The 19,015-nt window shown below is 40.2% G+C and overlaps 1 pseudogene; it reads left to right on the top strand.

Moving 5' to 3' along the window:
* The first annotated feature begins 284 nt into the window (after positions 1 to 284).
* The window catches only part of LOC119532582, a 73,595-nt pseudogene continuing 54,864 nt past the window's right edge, over positions 285 to 19,015 (top strand).

Raw genomic sequence — 19,015 nt, 5'->3', positions numbered from 1 at the left:
CGACTGCAAGCATGGGGCAGTCTGAAAGCTCACCCCTATTAACCCCCTTAAAGACCCTTTTGAAGCAGCGGGGTATCTCAGTTAAGAAAAGTTCTCTCCAACGATTCCTTGATGATGTGGCCACTTTTGCCCCCTGGTTTCCCTGCTCTGGCAGCCTCAACCTGCCCTCTTGGATGAAACTTGGCCGTGATATAGACCGAGCGCGCCAAACGGGCATTTGTCTGGACCCAGTCCTGGTCCTTATATGGGAGACTGTTCGTGCTGTACTTGAGCTGGAATCGGCCATGGGCCTGACCACGCCTGCTGCCTTGTTGCAGGTGCGACATGCGCTCCAAGAAACTCAGTCCGTTTCATCCGCGGAGGGCACCCATAAGGGCAAGCCGCCAGAGTCGAGTACTAGTTCTGATAGTTCTGACTCAGATTCTGAAAGCGAGGCAGACGAGGGACCGGAAGCATCCCCGCTAATTGAGTGGGAGGAGCCTCCCGCCACACCCGTGCGGCCTTCCGCCCCGCCAATGTCTACCGCTGCACCCCCAGGGACACCCCAGCTCCTAACTGACGCCTTGGGCGGTCCCACCAAAGGACCTCGCCGAGAGCTCCCTCTAGTGGCCATGCCCAGTAAATGTAATTATCCTTTGCTGCCAGACCCGGAAACCCCGATGGGCCGGTCAGGGGAGGGGCAACCTTTGCCGTACCCCCCGCCCGAGTACAAAGGCCCTGACCCGGTGCTCAGCTGGGCCAGAGGCTCTGTTTGTGTTTTTCCCCAGGAACCAGGACGTCAACCAGTGTGGGTTCCGGAAAGACTGGTGAGAACCGTGCAGTCGCCTGAGAACACCAAAGAACTGCAGCCTGACGGGTCGTTAAACCCCCAACGTGACCTGTTGGATCCAGTCCTCAACTCGCGTGATGAGCGGTCAAATGATGTCGACGGTGTCGACCACTCCCCAGCAGACCGGGAAGAGAGCCAGGAATATTGACCTTTTTTCCCTCCTGGTTCTCTTGGCCTAATCTGACCAACTGGGTTCTTCTTGCTGTGGGGTTATTAGTAGGTTTGATCATTGTTAAGAGTTTGCTGGAGCGTTTGTTTCAAAGACAACAGCAATTACGTGTTACCGCCATGATGGCCATGTCCTCTGCCTGTAACCCTCCTGATGACTATAGTCCCTCTGCCCAGCACCCATCCCAACCACTCGAAGCGGGGCATTTGGGGGCAAGGTTCGCAGCTAAGTATTTGGCAAAATCCCGGATATAAATAATCGGCACCAGTGGTCCTATTTTTGTCTCAGGTAGATCTCTTGGGCAGAGTCCTAGTTGTGGCCAGACGGGACCCCTGCCATTGCACAGAGACACCTAGTGACGCCCTCGACACTGGCTACCGTTCTCCTAACCCTCTTGTCCCCCAGTTGCGAGACTGAGTACTGCAAGGAGAGCCACATGGTTTCCAGCTCATGGGCTCTCCGGTCTCTATATGAAGTGAGCATTCTGGTCGGTGCCAGAGGCCCCGCCGCAGTATGGCCGGGACCTAGTCCAGACTCCCCAAAGCACCAAAACATACGTTGTGGGCCATCTAGGTCCACGGGAGCACATTCATCACTGGAGACACTGGGGCATCAAAATAAAAACAAAAAGGGGGAGATGTGAGCAGCCACATTCCGGATTAGGCCTAGTAGACAAGCTGCAGCCTGCCCCTGAGTTCCCCCCCGCCCATCGAGTGGTGCAAAGATGGCGCCCACATCCTGCTTCCGCTTTGTGATGTATGTGACAACCCTCTGTATTCACCAATCATGCTTGTATGCGTGGCGTTTGCCCATTGGATATACGTAAGGTTTATAAGAAAGTTCCCGGGCAGAGCTTGGGGAGACAGCCCACAAGGAGCCGCGCCTGACGGCCGCATCGAGGTTGTTCTCCCCCGAGGCGTCTTGCCCCGGGCGGAACCTGTAAAGAGGATGATTGCCTAGTTCCATTAAAAGCCTACATGCTTCACTGCTGCGAGTCCAGAGTGATCACGAGTGCGTCGGGTAAGACATTGTCCGCACCCTCTCACCCCTTATCTCTCTGGTCCCCATCGCCGGCCGACCGAGGACTCGAGGCGGGGCGGCGCCGGACAACATCCAGCTTCAAGCTACCACACCCACTGAAGGGATGGTTAAACATTTCAAAAGGAGCAGACTATATTAAATTCCTAATACTTAGGCATAATTTGAAAATTGTAGCTAAATTTAAACTCAAAGGGATTTATGTATGATCTTGCATTTTTCTGTAGATATCAGGTTCATGGTCTTGAAGGTAAATACAAAGTACTTGTGCCATCAAGAGGCAATAAAGCCCAGTAGAGGAGAATCAACTCTGGAGTCAGATTTACCTGGTTTTAATCCCATCCATGCTCCCACCCATTTGAGTAACAATGGAAAGCTACTTATTGTCTCTGAACCTTAGCTCCCCTTATTTAAAATAATGCTAAAATGTGTTTCTTCCAGGGAAAATCCAATGCAGGAAGTCATATGCAATGCTTAGCATATATAAAATGCTTAACACAGTGCCTGGCCTATAATAAGTGCTCAATAAACAGTTAAATGTTAAAGAATACTATGATGGAGATTCAGCCTGCATTCAAGGAGGTGGTGCCCTTTCTGTAGGCAGAAGCTCTACCCTAGGAACCACTTCAGGGAAGGTGTCAGAACGTTCACTGCTTAGGAGTTGGAAGAATCAACGTAGGCTGGCTGGAGGTGTATTAAGTACTCTTTTTTTTTTTTCCTTAATAAATGAACAAATGTATTAAGTATTCTGATAAAGGAAAGAGCACTGGGGAGCTGGAGAGGTCTGGGTGGGTTTCTTGATATGTGGAATTTAAGTTGGGCCTTGAAATTTAATAGGCAGAGAGGAGAGGGGAAGGGCACTAAGGTGAGGGCATTTTAGGCTGGGAAAGTGGAAACCATGACCTAACAATGTTCAGCAGACATAGGTCTACACTTCATGTAAAAGGACTGCTGCTTTTAAACCATGCACTGATAGCAGTGATTTTAGGGTTTTCAAAGAAGATGGTCAACCCATGGAAAAATAAGCTCCCTTCCTAGTGTTATACATAATTTCATGAGCACTTGGTTCTAATCCAAGTTTTGCCATGGACTAGTTGCATAACATTGAACAAGATACCCCTTGGTACTTCAATTTTATCTTCCTACTTCAGAGAAAGGTTTTAAGAGATAAATTCAGTGGTATAAATGGAGGTGCTTAGCACAACATTTGTAAATAACCAGACATTTCCTATGTTTGTCAGGGTTCTCCAGAGAAATGGAACTAAAAGGAGATGATATAGGTCTACATAATGATCTAGATCTATTTAAAGAATTGGCTTCCATGATCATGAGAGGTAAGTCTGACTTTTGTAGGGCTAGCCATGAGCTGAAAACTCTGATAAAGATGACGTTGAATTCCCCTGGGGAAACTGGCTGGCTGAAGTAGAGGTAGAAATTCTTCTTTCTGACTTCTGAAATCATCAGTTCTGGCTTTTAAGACTGGCAACTAATTGTATAAGGAGACTCCCCACATTGTTGAGGGTATTTGCCTTTGTTGATTGTAGATGCAATCAGCCAATCAGCTGTAGATGCAATTGACTATTGAAAATCTGTTTATGAAGTATCCTCATAGTGACAATCAGGCCAGGGCTTCCTTAACCAAACAACTGGACACCATAACCTAGCAAGATTGACAATGAAATTGGCTATCACACTTGCCTAGTGATTATCCTGAACCTTTCAAGTTTTCACTTCTTTGCTTTCTCCCTCACCTCCTGGTTAAGACATTGATTTTGTGGGAAAATATAATGAGGAAGAATTGGGGTTTTCTTCACTTAGTCTTCAGAATTAAGCCTTGTGCTTTTAGAGGGTTTTGGCACTTAGAATATTCCCCAAAACATAGCCTCACAATACAGCAAGGTGAACAGGGAATTAAAATGAAAGGAGATGCAGCAGAGGACATAGGGGTTGATTCCTTGAGAGACAGTGGAATTGGCAAGAAAGACACAGGCCATGCTCACCCCAGCCCCAGAAGAATTCGGTTAATAGCCTGTTTCCTCCACACTGGGAGTGCTATACTTCTGAGAACTACAGTGTCACCAAAGCAACACAAGGGTAGGGCTTTTAATTGATCGCATGCTATAGGGCTCCAAAGACTGGTTACAAGGGATAATTGCTTTGGCAGATACATCTTTTATTTCATAAACAGCCTTTATAAACTTAGCCCTTTCTGTGGCTACATAAAATTTTACTTGGAAGACTTTACAAAACCTTAAAAAGCATATCTATACAACCTAGACAGACTGAATTGGAAAAAAAAGCTGCTTAGCAATATACAGTGTATAACAGGGCTCATCTCATTATTTTTGGGCTGGGGATGCTGCGAATGGGGGTGGGGGCATGGAGTAATACAGAATGTTTTCACCTGTGTGTAAAGCAGAGGGCAATTTGACATACCAAAGAGAGCAACATGCATATGTTGGGACGTGCCTTCAGGCTTGAAATTGTTCTTGGAGATTTCCTTGTTCCTCCACGCTGTTTAGTTCATCTTCTTCCCGGGCGGGCCTTGACAAGTCATTTGTTCATAGAAGACACCTCCAGAGCTAACCTTCGACATTGACAACGGAGGATCCATTCTCTGGAGGAAATGCATGCACACTATTGCCATGCTTATTAAAGAACAAATGTTCTTCTGTTCTGAGAAGGCGAGAAACAGTTTCTCTCTCCTTTCTCTCTTGCACACAATCTTGGGGGCATACTCCTCCCCCCATACTGCCTGTTGCTTCTGGGAGTTGGGGGAGGCAGACGCAGAGTTATTTACTCTATTGCATTATTTACATTTTCAGATTGTTCCTGGGATTAATTGTTATTGAAGCCCAGATTTAATTAGCATAAACTTTAGCAACAGCTTAATATAAGTTAAATTACGAGCCATTTCTCTTTGAGAAATATTAGGATTTATTAGTGGTCCCCCCAAAAAACTAATTAGTTTGAATGGATTCATTTCAGCATTAAGCAATGGAGGAAGCTTTATTTGCTGTTGTTAGTAATTACATTGGACACATTCTCTCCCTCCTCTCTCCCCTTTTTGTGTCAAACCTGGTGATTAGCCTGGGTGGGAGATGCCTTGTCTGCTCGCTGAAGGCCTTAGAAAAGCAATAATGGTCATTGAGAGAGAGAAATTAGCTTCACTGAGAGAAAATGGTGGAGAGAGAGGAAGAGTCTAAGAATAAGGAAATGGTTGGGTCACACCTCAAGATTTAAATTAAAAAAAAAAAGGTGGAAGCAAAATGATGTATGAAATGAGCATTTTAAATCCAAGAAGTATGAAACGACTTTCTCATAAATCTCTAAATGGGTAAAAGAAACTGGTCCAGCATTCTTCTTAGTGCTGTGGGTGAGGAAAAAGACAGTGCAGACTGTGTGCAGCTGCCAAATTAATCTTCTAAAAGAATATCTTGGTCACGTCATTCCTCTCCTCAAGAACTGATGGGTAAGGGAAGGAGTTGGGCAAATCTAAATATGAGCCCATTTGCCCCTGACCTTGGGTAACCCACTAACTTCTCATTGCTTTTGCTCCCTCATCTGTCAAAAGGGATAATGACAGAATCCACCATGCAGGGTTGTTTTGAGAATTAAATGAAATAATGTAGGTAAAACTCTTAGCACAGTGGCATGTACTGAGTTCAGCTAATGATTGATGTTATTAATAGATAAGGTCCAGTTTCCTCAGCATGGCATTTAAGGTCTTGCATCGTCTGGTTTCCACATACTTTGCTAGGCTGATGCCTTGCCGTTCCATTTCAGGGTGCCTACTCTCCAACTAAACCAGTATCTTGTATTATAATTTGGTTTGTGTCTTACCTCCCCTACATATGATAAATCCTATGTGGGAAAGACTACATCTCACTCAATTTCAGAACCAATGGCCAGGAAATTCCCTAGAAAATGCAGATGCATCCCTACTTAGGAAAAGATTACATCTCCCAAATCTGTACCTTTAAGTCCATGTGTATGTATGTCCAAAGAATTTTAAGAGGAATTTAAGTTTGCAAGTAAGACCACCTCTTTGGCCTGATTGTTCCTGTACATAAAAGAGTTAGAAGAGATGATTCATCTTTAGGTTTCTTCTAACTTAAAAAAAAGTTGTGATTTTATTTAGTCTGTTTTAACCTCACTGTTGTCATATTTCCATGACACTAAACAACACCAAACATCAAGCTTAAAAGATACTTTACAATTTCCAGATGTTTCATATTATATGAAAAACATAAAAATTTTCTCCCTTTTTTATTAGAATGTTTGACATGAGGCTATTTTTACTGAGTTTAGTAAAGGAAAGCCAGCCCAAAATGAAGTGGATGTTTCAAGGATTTAGACAATGTAGATAATAATCCTATATATATTTTTTTCTGTTGCATGCCTTCTTGAATATTTCTTACAAGAGTATAGTAAAGGCAAAGACTTACAGCTGTTATCAATTGTCCTCTATTTTCATGGAGGAAGCTACCCCTTCCTTGTGGTAAAACTGAAAGAGTGCTGACACCAGCATAACTAACTAAGAGGTGGGTCATTTGTCATATGTGTTATGGCTTCACAAACTTGCTGAAGGTATCAGTTTCCAAATTTGTGGATGACCTCATCTCTAGAGGTACATTGATGGATCAGGTGCGGTAAGTGTTTTCCTGGGACCTAGAATAAATAACCAACGTTTAGTAAATTACCTAAATTACTAAATGGGACATTGGGTTTCATGAAGAATTAAGTTCAACTCATGTGAATGAGAAAGCAATTTTCTTTCAACAGGTGATATATTCAATAGTAAGTTCAGCCAGTATATGGTAATACAGGTCAAATCCTATTGAAAAAAGATACTTTGCATTATAAGACTCTTTCAGATTTCTTAGCCAGTGGTATGATTCTTTCGCTCAATATCTGAACAAGTAAAACCAGTAAATAAATCATTTTGTCAGCTGCTTATAGGTAGATGAAATAGTGTTTGATAGGATATCAGCATTAGTTCCCAAATAATTGCTCCATTGTTTTGGTAAAAATGATGAGTGATTTATTTTAGAAAATCCCTTTCTGTAAAAAGTTTTATTTCCTTCAAATTTCATAGGCTGGTATATTTGAAATAGTAATTAACGCTTCTTTTCATGATGTTTACTGTTGCCACAGCTCTACCCCCATTTGGATTTCAGTCAGAACATACAATAATAAAAATAATACCTATTTTTTTTATAGTCCTTACTACTTGCCAATACTCTGTTCCAGGTACTTCCCATATATTAGTCCATGTAATCATAATCATAGCCTCACTATGAGTTTAATTAAATATCATCCCCATTTTACATATATGGTAACTGAGGCACAGAGATGTTAAGTCACTTTTCCAGGTTCACACAACTTGCATGACCCAGGCAGTCTAATTCCAGAAGCTAAGCTTGTACTATGGTTCTCAAACTTGAGTGTGCATCATAATCATCTGGAGAACTTGTTAAATCAGATTGCTGCCCCAAAGTTTCTGAGTCACTATGTCTGGGGTGGGGCCTGAAAATTTGCATTGTAACTAGTTCCCAGGTGAGGCTTGTGCTGCTAACCTAGGGGCTGCACTTTGAGATCCACTCCATACTGTCTCTCTGTAATATCCATGCCCTAGAAAAGGGATGTTATGGCAGAAAAACAGTCAAGGCTTTTACATTTTGAATGTTCAGACTGTGAAGCCATTGTGGGCATAGGACAACACATAATCATTCTTACCTTGCTCTTTTGGGCCCTCAAACTAGAAAAGCTTCCCTGGATAAGGGAAGAGAGGAAAGCTTAGACACTGGTGGGTTCTTGAGAAGGGACTTTGCATGTTTCTCCTCTGGACTCTTCCCCAGGGGAGGGTGGGAGGAAGTTGGGTATAAAATAGAACCCCCAGATAGGTTTGGTAGATCTGAGAGGAAAGAAAGCCATTTTCTCTTCCAGTTGGAGCCCGTGGAGGCTACAAGGTGTTGGATTCCCATTTTTCATCATTCTTGAGATGCTCAAGAAGTGACTACATGTCTGTCTAGGTAGAACAGCTGGGGCAACTTTACAGAATTTCCTGTAGCATCAGCAAAGGGCAGAAGCAGAAAAATCATTCACATGAGCCTTTAGGGGGACTCAGATACCACTGGCAGACAGCAGCAGGCTTGATGAGACTTGATGAGACTGTGGGGCTGGGATGAAGCTCACCAGTTGTGATCTGCACCAACAGCCAGATACCACAGGGGAATGAGCCTGTCTCATAGATGCCATATGGACAGATGACTACACTCAGGACTGGAAGCCCATCCTCTGCCTCATGCCCTACAAGCACCATATAAACCCCCAAAACTCAGAGGCACCCCTGAAGAAAGGAGGTGGAGGAGTGGTTTGTTTCTAGCATCTTGAGGAATAGAAGCATAATAAAATAAATTATGCTTAGTTATATAAATATAAAGAAAGTGCCACTTTGTACATATGAATTTGTGAATGAAATACATATCTACTACAACTTGGTTGCTGTGTGGAAATTTAAAGAATGCTAGTACAGGGGACATCTGTGGCACAGATCAATTAAGAGTCCCAGGAACAGATTTAAAGCCATACCATTGTGAATTAATAGAGGTGACCCTGTGAGAGGATTGGTGTCTAGAGAAGTCATGGCAGACTATGGGAATACCACTACTGGACTGTAAAGAAACATAGAGAACAACCAAATGCTTTCAATTTACAAAGTAGAAATAAAATAGGTGACTGCAAGGAGACAGAGAGGGTGACTGTGGACTTGTAAGAGTTTACTGATACAATTCATCTAGTGCTCAGCCTTTCTTTCTTTGGAAAAGCAGAGGGAACTTCCAGTGGTATCAGTCCAGACCACCAAGGTGGCAGGAGGCCATTACACTGTCAAAATAGCACTTATCTTGATCTGTGACAAAGCTATGACCTGGGACCTATGTGTAAAGCTTGTCATTTGTAAAGAAACTAGACCCACAGTCCCCTAAACCCTAGAGGGCTAGCTGTTGGCATAGGGTTGGAATCCCTGAGCTACAGTTTCCTTACCTATAAAATGGAAATAATGCTTCCTTGAAAAGAGAATTGACTTTTATATGTTAGCAAACATATCTTGCTTGACATGTAGCTGCCATAATTTTGCCTCTATTTTCTGCAAATATCAAGAATGATCTGTTGGCAAAATGTAAAAGGCAAAGTAATCATGCTTGGAAGCAAGAATATAAATTGTATGGCAAAAAAGTGAAATTTGAAACTACTGTTAATTTCTGTTAAATAGAAAATTCTTTATTTGCTTTAAAACATCAAGATTCCTGATTTGTTTGTTCTCTAGGATATAAGATGAAGTACTTTTTTGAATATAGTTATTTTGCAGAAGGTATACAGATGGTTTATGTATCACAGTCTGTGGGCCCACCCTAACATCCATTATCCTTCTCTTCCTAAGTAACAGCACTTCTGCTTACTAAGGGCAGAAGGTACTCAACCAAAATCTGCATTTCCCAGCCTCTTTTGCAGGTAGGTATGTCCATATGGCTAGGTTCTGACCAAGAAGATGTGAGTAGAAAGGTCATGTGGTATTTCTGGAACTCCCTCTCAAAAAGGATGGTGTGAAAGCTTTAATAAACTGTACTGTTTATGGGCAACACCATCCACACACGATTGCCCTTACTTCTGACACCAGTTGGAGATTCAGGGGACTCCCCAAGTCATTCTCGGTTTTAATGGTGTTCTAGTTTGCTAATGCTTCCAGAATGCAAAACACCAGAAATGGATTGGCTTTTATAATAGGGGGTTTATTTGGTTACACACTTACAGTCTCAAGGCCACAAAGTGTCCAAGGTAACACAACAATCAGGTGCCTTCACTGGAGGATGGCCAATGTCTTCTGGAAAACCTCTGTTAGCTGGGAAGGCATGTGGCTGGCATCTGCTCCAAGTTCTGGTTTCAAAATGGCTTTCTCCCAGGATGTTCCTCTCTAGGCTTCAGCTCCTCAAAAATGTCACTCTTAGTTGCTCTTGGGGCATTTGTCCTCTCTTAGCTTCTCCAGAGCAAAAGTCTGCTTTCAAGGGCCATCTCCAAAATGTCTCTGTAAGCTGAAGCTCCTCTCTCAGTTCCAGTGCATTCTTTAAAGTGTCCCTTTTGGCTGTAGCTCCTCTTCAAAATGTCACTCTCAGCTGCACTGAGTTCATTCTGTTTGCCAGCTCATTTATATGGCTCCAGTGATTTAATTTAGACCCACCCTGAATGGGCAGGGCAATACTGCCACAGAAATTATCCAATCAGAGTCACCACCCACAGTTGGGTGGGGTGCATCTCCATGGAAACACCCAAAAAATTACAATCCAATCAACACCGATATGTCTGCCCACACAAGATTACATCAAAAATAATCGTGTTTTGGGGGACATAATACACTCAAACCGGCACAAATAGTTCACTAGTAGGATTCACGGATCTTGCTAAAAGCTGTTATTCTCATGGTTATCATTTAATACAGGGAAGGGATGCAGACAAAAATCGGCCAAGGGAAGAGATGCATGGGGCAGAGTCCAGGAGGGATCCAAACAGAGCTTTCGGTTATCTTCTCCCTTTGGAGTCATGGGTGGAATTAACTCCTCCTGACTACAATGTGTGACAGGTCACACAGAATACTGCCAACCAGAGAAACTCACCTGAGCTTTTGGTGTCCAGGGTTTTTTTGGGGGCTTGATCACATACTGCCTGAGTTGGCTGACATTTCATCTCTAGTTACTCCCCGAGGTCAGGCTACCACTGTAGTCTCTACTTCCTCTGGAAGTCAGAACTGATGCCATGTGACTCACATTCCCATCACAGATTATATTTTAGAATATCCACTGGCCAAAGCCCCAGGCAAGCAAAGACACTTCTATCAAGCAGGACATTTCAGGGGTCTAGAGATCATCTCAAGTAGCCAATGGCAAAGGCCAGATCTCTCTTTGGAGAAGTTAATTCTTTATTGCACATAGGGCCAGGAACTTTTTCCCACTGCCCTTCATCCTGCAGCCTAGAACACCAGTTTGCTGGGTGGAGCTCTCATAACAATCATTGTGGGGGATAAACCACGTCCTAGGGTTGTTGGAATGGAGTCCAGGAAGGAACCTGGGTCTCTGACAACTTCATGTGGCTGAAGTCGTCATCCACCAGTATGGACTGCCCAACCCCAAACTCTTTTCTACAAGTGAGAAATAAAAATCTATCTTAAACAATTTATTTTTCATTTTTTCCCTCACAATCATTAAATATAATCTTAACTGAAACTGTATATTCTTGACTTATGATTAGAAAGGTAAAGTCCTTGCTTTCTTGCTTTCAAATTGCCCTTATTTTTTACAAAAGCCTCACTAATTGTCAGGGATGCATTCCAATTTTCAATCCTCAAAATACATACTTTTGAGAAGCATTTTAATTGCATTTGGAAATACTTCTCTTGTGGAGACGAAAGTTCTCTCCCTGCTCAGTGTATGAGTGCTCCATCATCAGAGGGCTCAAAGTCCTTTACTGAGGACACATTTGAATGCTTTAGGAAGGCTTGGTTTTGGAAAGCTGTACTATGTTATCAAGACCAGTATTTCCCATTGCCTTGCTCACTATGTGCCTATTTCACAGTGGCTCCCTTCCACTTCTCACCCATTGTAAGGGGAAGCTTTTAGTGACAGGTGGCAATCATTTCCTGTGTAGTCACCTTTTGGTGTACTTGTACATACTGTCCCCATCCAAATGCAGCTTGCCCCCACTATCACTCATAAAACAAAGTTATAATAGCCATAATTCTCTTGCAATCAGTCAATTGCTGCAGTTAACAAATGGTTTATTGGAGTGTTAACCTCTATTAACTGAGAGGCTAGGTCATTAACTGCCTCTGATTACCATTTCTCAAGGTTTATGACTTAAATAATCACTTAAATAATGACTTTTCTTCTTCTTTCTGGATTAAAGCAAAGTTTCTTAAGAACTTGGAATCTGGGAATAAAATGAGCAATATTCTTTAAAAATATCTGTAGATTTCAGCCTCCACATTTCTTTGTAGGGCCCTGGTGTTTGTTTTAGTGTCTCCAAGAAAAGATGAGATGCAGACCCTGTAATTGCCGTGCACCAGGAAAGCATTCTCAATAACAACATGTATTTGTCTTCTGCGGATTGAGGGTATGTAGGTAAATGAACTGTTTTCCATTTTCCTTCTAATTTTTTGTCCTGTAAATAGCAGCAGTTTTAACAAAAATTATGTAGACTCAACATTCTGTAAATTATTCATTTCTAAGCAAATTTACTCTCCTATACTGTTTTCTTCACTAAGAAGGAAACTCTTTAGGACTGAAGGGGCTTTTACTGCTATTCTCCATTTAGCATGTCTAGTAATTCAAGATGACAAGTCATGGAAAGGGCAATGAGATTCACAGGTCTCATCATACCACACCACTGCTCACAGACATTACCAGTTCTCAACTGCTTGCACAATTAAGTCTTTTATCTGTAATAGGTTTGGGCTGCTAACTCATGGAGTGACACGGTTTCCCTGCTTCTAATATTTTTATTCCTAGATGTTTTGAGGATGAAATGGGCCAATGCTTATAAAGAATTTATCAATGGAAAGAGATGTCAAAATTTTGCTTCCATTTCTATGTTGCTAATGTGTCTAGAAATAAATGTTTTAGACCAGAGTAATGCCTATTTTCTTACTGCGTTCTCACATTTACCAATTTAGATAATTCCAACTATAAAAAAACATGTATGTTTGCTGTGGGACTAATGAAGGTATTTTCAGTTTGAAGGTAGACTCCATGCAACCTTCTTTTGGTTGACTTGGCTTTTGTGCAAAAAAGAGTTTATTCATCAAAGGAGGGGCATGAACCACTTATTTTTCATCTCTTTAGCTATTTTCCCTGGCACCATGCCTGTTGCACACTAAGTTTTGAATAAATATTTGTTCAGTTCCTCAAATATATCTGGTAAAAATTAATCTCATTTTTCTATTTGATCCCTCAATGACAGTATTGTTATGAAGTAGATTTCCTTTTTTACATTCTGTCTTGTATCTGATTTCTACGCTCTGCCTACTCTGCTATCTGTAGGATTATTAAGGACATAGATTCTGTTTCTCTTCATATCCCTCATAATGCCTAACACCATGCCTTGCCTATAGTGTAACATTTTCCAGAGGGTGTTTCATGGAAGACTAACAATGGGATGTTTCAGTTTTCTATTGCTGCTGTAACAAACTAACCACAAACTTTGTGGCTTAAAGCAACACAAATTGGTTATCTTACAGTTCTGAAGGTCAGAAGTCCAAAATCAAAGTCAAGGGGTCAGCAAGGGCTGGTTCCTTCTGGAGGCTCTAGGGGGGCGTCTGTTTCCTGCTGTTGTCAGCTTCAACAGGTTGCCTATATTCATTGGCTTGTGGTCCTTTCTGCTATCATCAAAGCCAGGATTATAGCATCTTTAAATCTCTGCTTCCACTGCCTTCTCTTTGCTTCTCATCCTCTCTCTGCTTCTTATAAGGAAGCAGTGATTATACTAGGTCTACCTGGATAATCCAGAATAATTTCCCCATCTCATGAACCTTAATTTAAACATGTCTGCAAAGTTCATTTTGCCATATAAGGTAACATGTTTACAGGTTCTGGGGATTAACATGTGGACAATTTGGAGGGGGCATTATTCAGTTTATCTCAGATGTTAATAAGTAATAAGATGGGAATAAAAGGGTTCTATAATCATATAAGTATGGAAAACATTTGGTATAAGTAGCATTGAACATGTGTGTTTTAAAGCAGGAATTTGTGAGCCTTTATTATAACTAGCATTTATTATGCTTTTTCCAATAAGGCAAAATAGAACCTAATGCTTCCCCAATTTTTTGGTAATGGACATCTAGTATTTAATGGACTAGTCTTTGTGGTGGGGCAGAAATCTAAAACCTTTGATCACTTTTCACTGTTCACTGATGGAATTTATAGACCTGAAATGAATAATAAATTTTTTAAAAGGACCTCAGTTCTTTAAACTTTGGCTACATCTGATAATCAAACTTTAATTTATTCTTTACTAGCTTCGTTACCAAATTGACCTTATCCAAAGAAATAATGGTTCCATCTGGTTTCAGCTCTGACATGTAGAGATCCAGTGGTGGGAAGGGAAGAGTAGCTGCTGTGAAATATGCTGAGTCGTCTCCACAACATAGGCTTGCTCTCCAGGGGAAAGGACTTGTCCAGCATGCATTTCTGAAACAGGAAGGGAAATCCTCCCTGTTCCTTGTAACTCCCTTTATCCTTCCTGCTTCACCTATGTGGAGGATAAAAAACACAGTGTATAAGGGATAGGGCTTCAAGGAAATAGATTGGGAATGCCACAACCAGGGATGGGAGCAGGGAGCAGGGGAAAGAGAGAACTACCACTGGAGAAGGGTCAGAAACCCTTGTGAAGCCCACTGCCCTGAGACACAGGTCTGCAAAAAGACTGAGACATAATTGAAACGTCATACAACACACCCCCTCCCTCACACCCTAACACTGCAACAAAAGGCTCCAATATATTAAAAGTAGATTATAGCTGAAAGAGCTGCAAGGCACAAACTCTGTCTGAGTGGCAGTACAAAGAGTAGTCCCAAAGTCAAGAGTGGAGACAAACACAAAGACACTGGAAGAATTTGATCTGGCACGTAAGGTTATAACAAACATAAAACACAGCTCAACTCCTAGTCAGATTAAATAAATCCTCACACTAAAGACCTATTTGCTTCAGTGTCTATTACTCGATACTATACGTCCAACTTTCAGCAAAATATTACAAAGCATTCCAGAAGGCAGGGAAAAATGGAGACTGAAGAGACAGAACAATCATCAGAACCAGTCTCATGTATAACACAGGTCCTGGAATTATCAGATAGGAAATTTAAAGTAATTTTATGATTAATTTGTTAACAGAATAAGAACTCTGAGACAATGTCAAAAGGTATAACATATACATAATTGGAATACCAGAAGGAGAAGAAAGAGAATGGAGCAGAAGTATTTGAAAATAATAATGGGCAAGGATTTTCCAAAATTAATGGCAGACACCAACCCATAAATTCAGGAATCTCAGAAAACACCAACCAGGTTAAATACCAAAAAACCCACACCTAGGTGTATCATATTCAAGCTGAAAAAAAGCAAAGACAGAGAAGAACTTGAAGGAAGCCAGAGTAAAAAATCATCTTACCCACAGAGGAATAAGGATAAGAATTATAGCAGATTTCTTACCAGAAACCATGTGAGAAAGAAGAGAGTGAAGTGAAATCTGTGTTGAAATAAACAAACAAACAAAAAAAACAAAAAAACACCACCAACCTAGAATTTTATATCTAGTGAAATTGTCCTTAAAAAGTGAAAGAGCAGTACAGACATTTTCAGTTAAATAAAAATGGAGGAATTCATTACCAGCAGACCTGCACTATAAGAAATATTTAAAAAAGTTCTTCAGACAGAAGAAAAATTTTGTAGGTCAGAAAGTTGGATCTGCATAAAGAAAGGAAAAGCACCAAAGCAAGAATAGATGAAGATAAAATAAATTCCTTTGTTTTTCTTATTCTTAATTGATCTAAAAGATAACTGAACAAGCAATAATTATAACAAGGTACTGGATGATTACAGCCTATGGATTAGTGAAATGAATGACAGCCATGTCACAACGGACATAAGGGAGGAATTGGGAATACTCTGTTGTAAACAGTATGGTGTTATTTGAAGGTTGATTTAGATAATTCAAAAATGCACATTATAAACTGCAATATAAGCAGAGAGATAGAAACTCTATTTCTTTAAAAAGAAGGTAAATGATACAGACTAAAAGAGGAGATATAATGGAATCATAGAAAATGCTAAATTAAAACCAGAAAAAAAAGGAAAAAAGAATCAAAGAGCAAATGCAACAAATAGAAAAGAGTTACAAAGATGGTAGATATTAATCCAATTATATCAATTATCATTTTAAATGTTAATGGTTTAAATGCACCAATTAAAATATTGATATTGTTAAAGTGAATAAAAAGACAAGACCAAACTATATGTAAGATTCAGATAGATTAAAAGTAAAGAGATTGGAGGAAGACATACCATGTTAATACTAATCAAAAATGGATAATTATCTTTGGGATCAAGAAACCTGGTGTGGATTTCAGTTCTATCACTGAGTAAACAAGGACAAACTATTTAACTTCTGTATGCCTTAACTGTAAAATACAGATAAAAAAATACCTGTCGGGACTGCTCATAGGTGCATGATTGATGCATGTAGCAAGCTCAGCATCATATTTGATGTATAATAGGTGCATAGAATAGCAACTCTCTTCTTCCCCTCCCTTCTAGATCTTTTCCTATTTTATAAATATCCTGTGTTCCTCTCCTACCATTTAAAATCTTTATTTTTCACTCATTATTTTACATCTTTTAGTATTGGGAGTGACAGTATTTATAGAGAGTGGTGATTAGATAAAATTCATCAGTTTAGACTCAGATTTCACAATAACTAGTAACTGACTTTGGTGGTCAATAATGGAGAAGTAATTTAACAAATAATCCAGATGGGTTCAAGCAGTTCAGTAAAGCTAATTTTCTCCTCTTCCAGATGGAGAAAAAAAGTAGTGTTTGGAGAGTGTGACTAGCTGGAAGAGTCTCAGTATTGTGCTCTGCAATTGACATGGAACGTGAAGGGTATTTGTCAAAGAGGCCTGAGAAGAACAGAAGGGAAAACTATTCCTTAAAAATTAATGACAGATGAAGAAGAAAGATATAGTCTTCCAATGAAGTCTGAAGAAATGGGTGAAGATTAATTCCCAGTGATCAACAGTAAAGAAAATAAGTTGCTTTTCTTACACTTATGGCTTAGAAAATAAAATTCAAATCCTCAAACTCCTAGCTGCCAAAATGAATAACAATAATTATAGGAAGCCTGCTATATAATGGTCATTTTAATTACCATGTTTTCTCTTCTGTGATATAATTAGATTTTTTTTTAATCTTGAGGAAGACATGTTTTCAGCTGGTTTTAGATCTTACATATTCTAATGAGTATAATTACATCTTCTAAACAACAGTGTCCAGAGTCCAAGGAAGTGAAGAGATTTTGATACTGAGCATCTTTTTTTTTTAATTTATTTTATTTTTTTATTTTGAAATAAATTCAAAGTTATAGGAACAGTTGCAAAAATAATAATACAAACCCCATACACAGAACACCAGCATATCCTGACCCCCCCCCGATACCCCAAACCACCAACTTTAACATGCTGTCACATCGCTATTTCTTTCCCTCCCTCCCTCCTTATCTATCATCCATCATCTATTGCTCTGTCTTCTGAACATATGAGAGCTAGCTGCACACATTCTTGAACAAACACTATAATTCAAATATACACTTCCCATGAACAAGAACATTCTTTTATGCAATCCCATTAAGCACAGCTAAGAAGTACAAGAGATTCAACAATGATACAAAGCTTACATTCTATATTTCCTTTTTCTTATGTCTCAACTGTGTCCCTTTGAGCCTCCTGTCCTCCATCCTCCGATCCCATCCAGGTTCATCCTTGGCATTCAATTGTCATCTATTTAGACTGTCTTTTTTATTTTATTTTTTTTCCAATTGTGGAAATATATATATAGCCTAAATCTTCCCATTCCATTAGTGGGATTAATCACATTTAGAATGTTGTAATGCTCTTTCCCACCATCCATTACTAGAAATTTCCCTTCACCTCAAACAGCAACCCTACACTCCTTTCTGAACTCCCCATTGCCCCTTCCCCCATTTCTCTTAACCCATACTCTACTTTTCATCTCTATGGTCATATTCTCCGATAATTTCTTTGTGTTTACTGCGGGGCTTAAAATTAACCTCTTAAATCCTTAGCAATCTTGTTTTTCTTTGGTACCACCTTCACTTCAATAGGACACATAAACTATGTGCCTATACTCCTCCATTCCCCCACCTTTATATAGTTGTCTAAAATTACATATTTTACATTGAGTTCAAAACCACTGATTTGTTATTAGAGTTTGTGTATTTTATATCATGCAGGAAGTAAATAGTGGAGTTACAATTAAAAAATAATTGTCTTCTATTTATATTCCATTGTGGTCAGAGAATGTGCTTCGAATATATTCATTTTTTTTTTTTTTTTTTAATTTCTTGAGGCTTGTTTTATGTCCCAGCTTATGGTCCCTTCTGGAGAAAGATCCGTGATCACGAAAGAAAAATGAGTGTCCTGGTGATTTGGGATGTAAGGTTCTATATATGTCTGTTAAAATTCTCTATATCTCTTTCTCCTTCCTTTGTTTCTCTGTCGGTAGGGCTCCCTTTAGTATCTGAAGTAGGGCAAGTCTTTTATTGGCAAACTTTCTCAGCATTTGTTTGTCTGTGAAAAATTTAAGCTCTTCCTCAAATTTGAAGGGGAGCTTTGCTGGATAAAGTATTCTCGGTTGGAAATTTTTCTCTCTCAGAATTTTAAATGTGTCATGCCACTGCCTTCTCACCTCCATGGTGGCCGCTGAGTAGTCACAACTTAGCATAATGTTGTTTCCTTTGTATGTGGTGAATCACTTTTCTCTTGCTGCTTTCAGAACTTGCTCCTTCTCTTCAGTATTTGAGAGTCTGATCAGAATATGTCTTGGAATGGGTTTATTTGGATTTATTCTATTTGGAGTTCACTGGGCATTTATGCTTTGTGTATTTATATTGCGTAGAAGGTTTGGGAAGTTTTCCCCAACAATTTCTTTGAATACTCTTTCTAGACCTTTACCCTTCTCTTCCCCTTCTGGGACACCAATGAGTCTTAAGTTTGGACGTTTTATTTTATCTATCGTATCCCTGAGATCCATTTCAATTTTTTCAATTTTTTTCTCCATTCTTTCTTTTGTTCTTTCATTTTCTGTTCTGTGGACTTCTAGGACACTGAGACGTTGTTCAACTTCATCTAATCTTGT

The sequence above is a fragment of the Choloepus didactylus genome, chromosome 4 (assembly GCF_015220235.1).
Source record: "Choloepus didactylus isolate mChoDid1 chromosome 4, mChoDid1.pri, whole genome shotgun sequence".
Lineage (NCBI taxonomy): Eukaryota > Metazoa > Chordata > Mammalia > Pilosa > Megalonychidae > Choloepus > Choloepus didactylus.
This window is presented reverse-complemented; position numbering and strand designations above follow the sequence as displayed.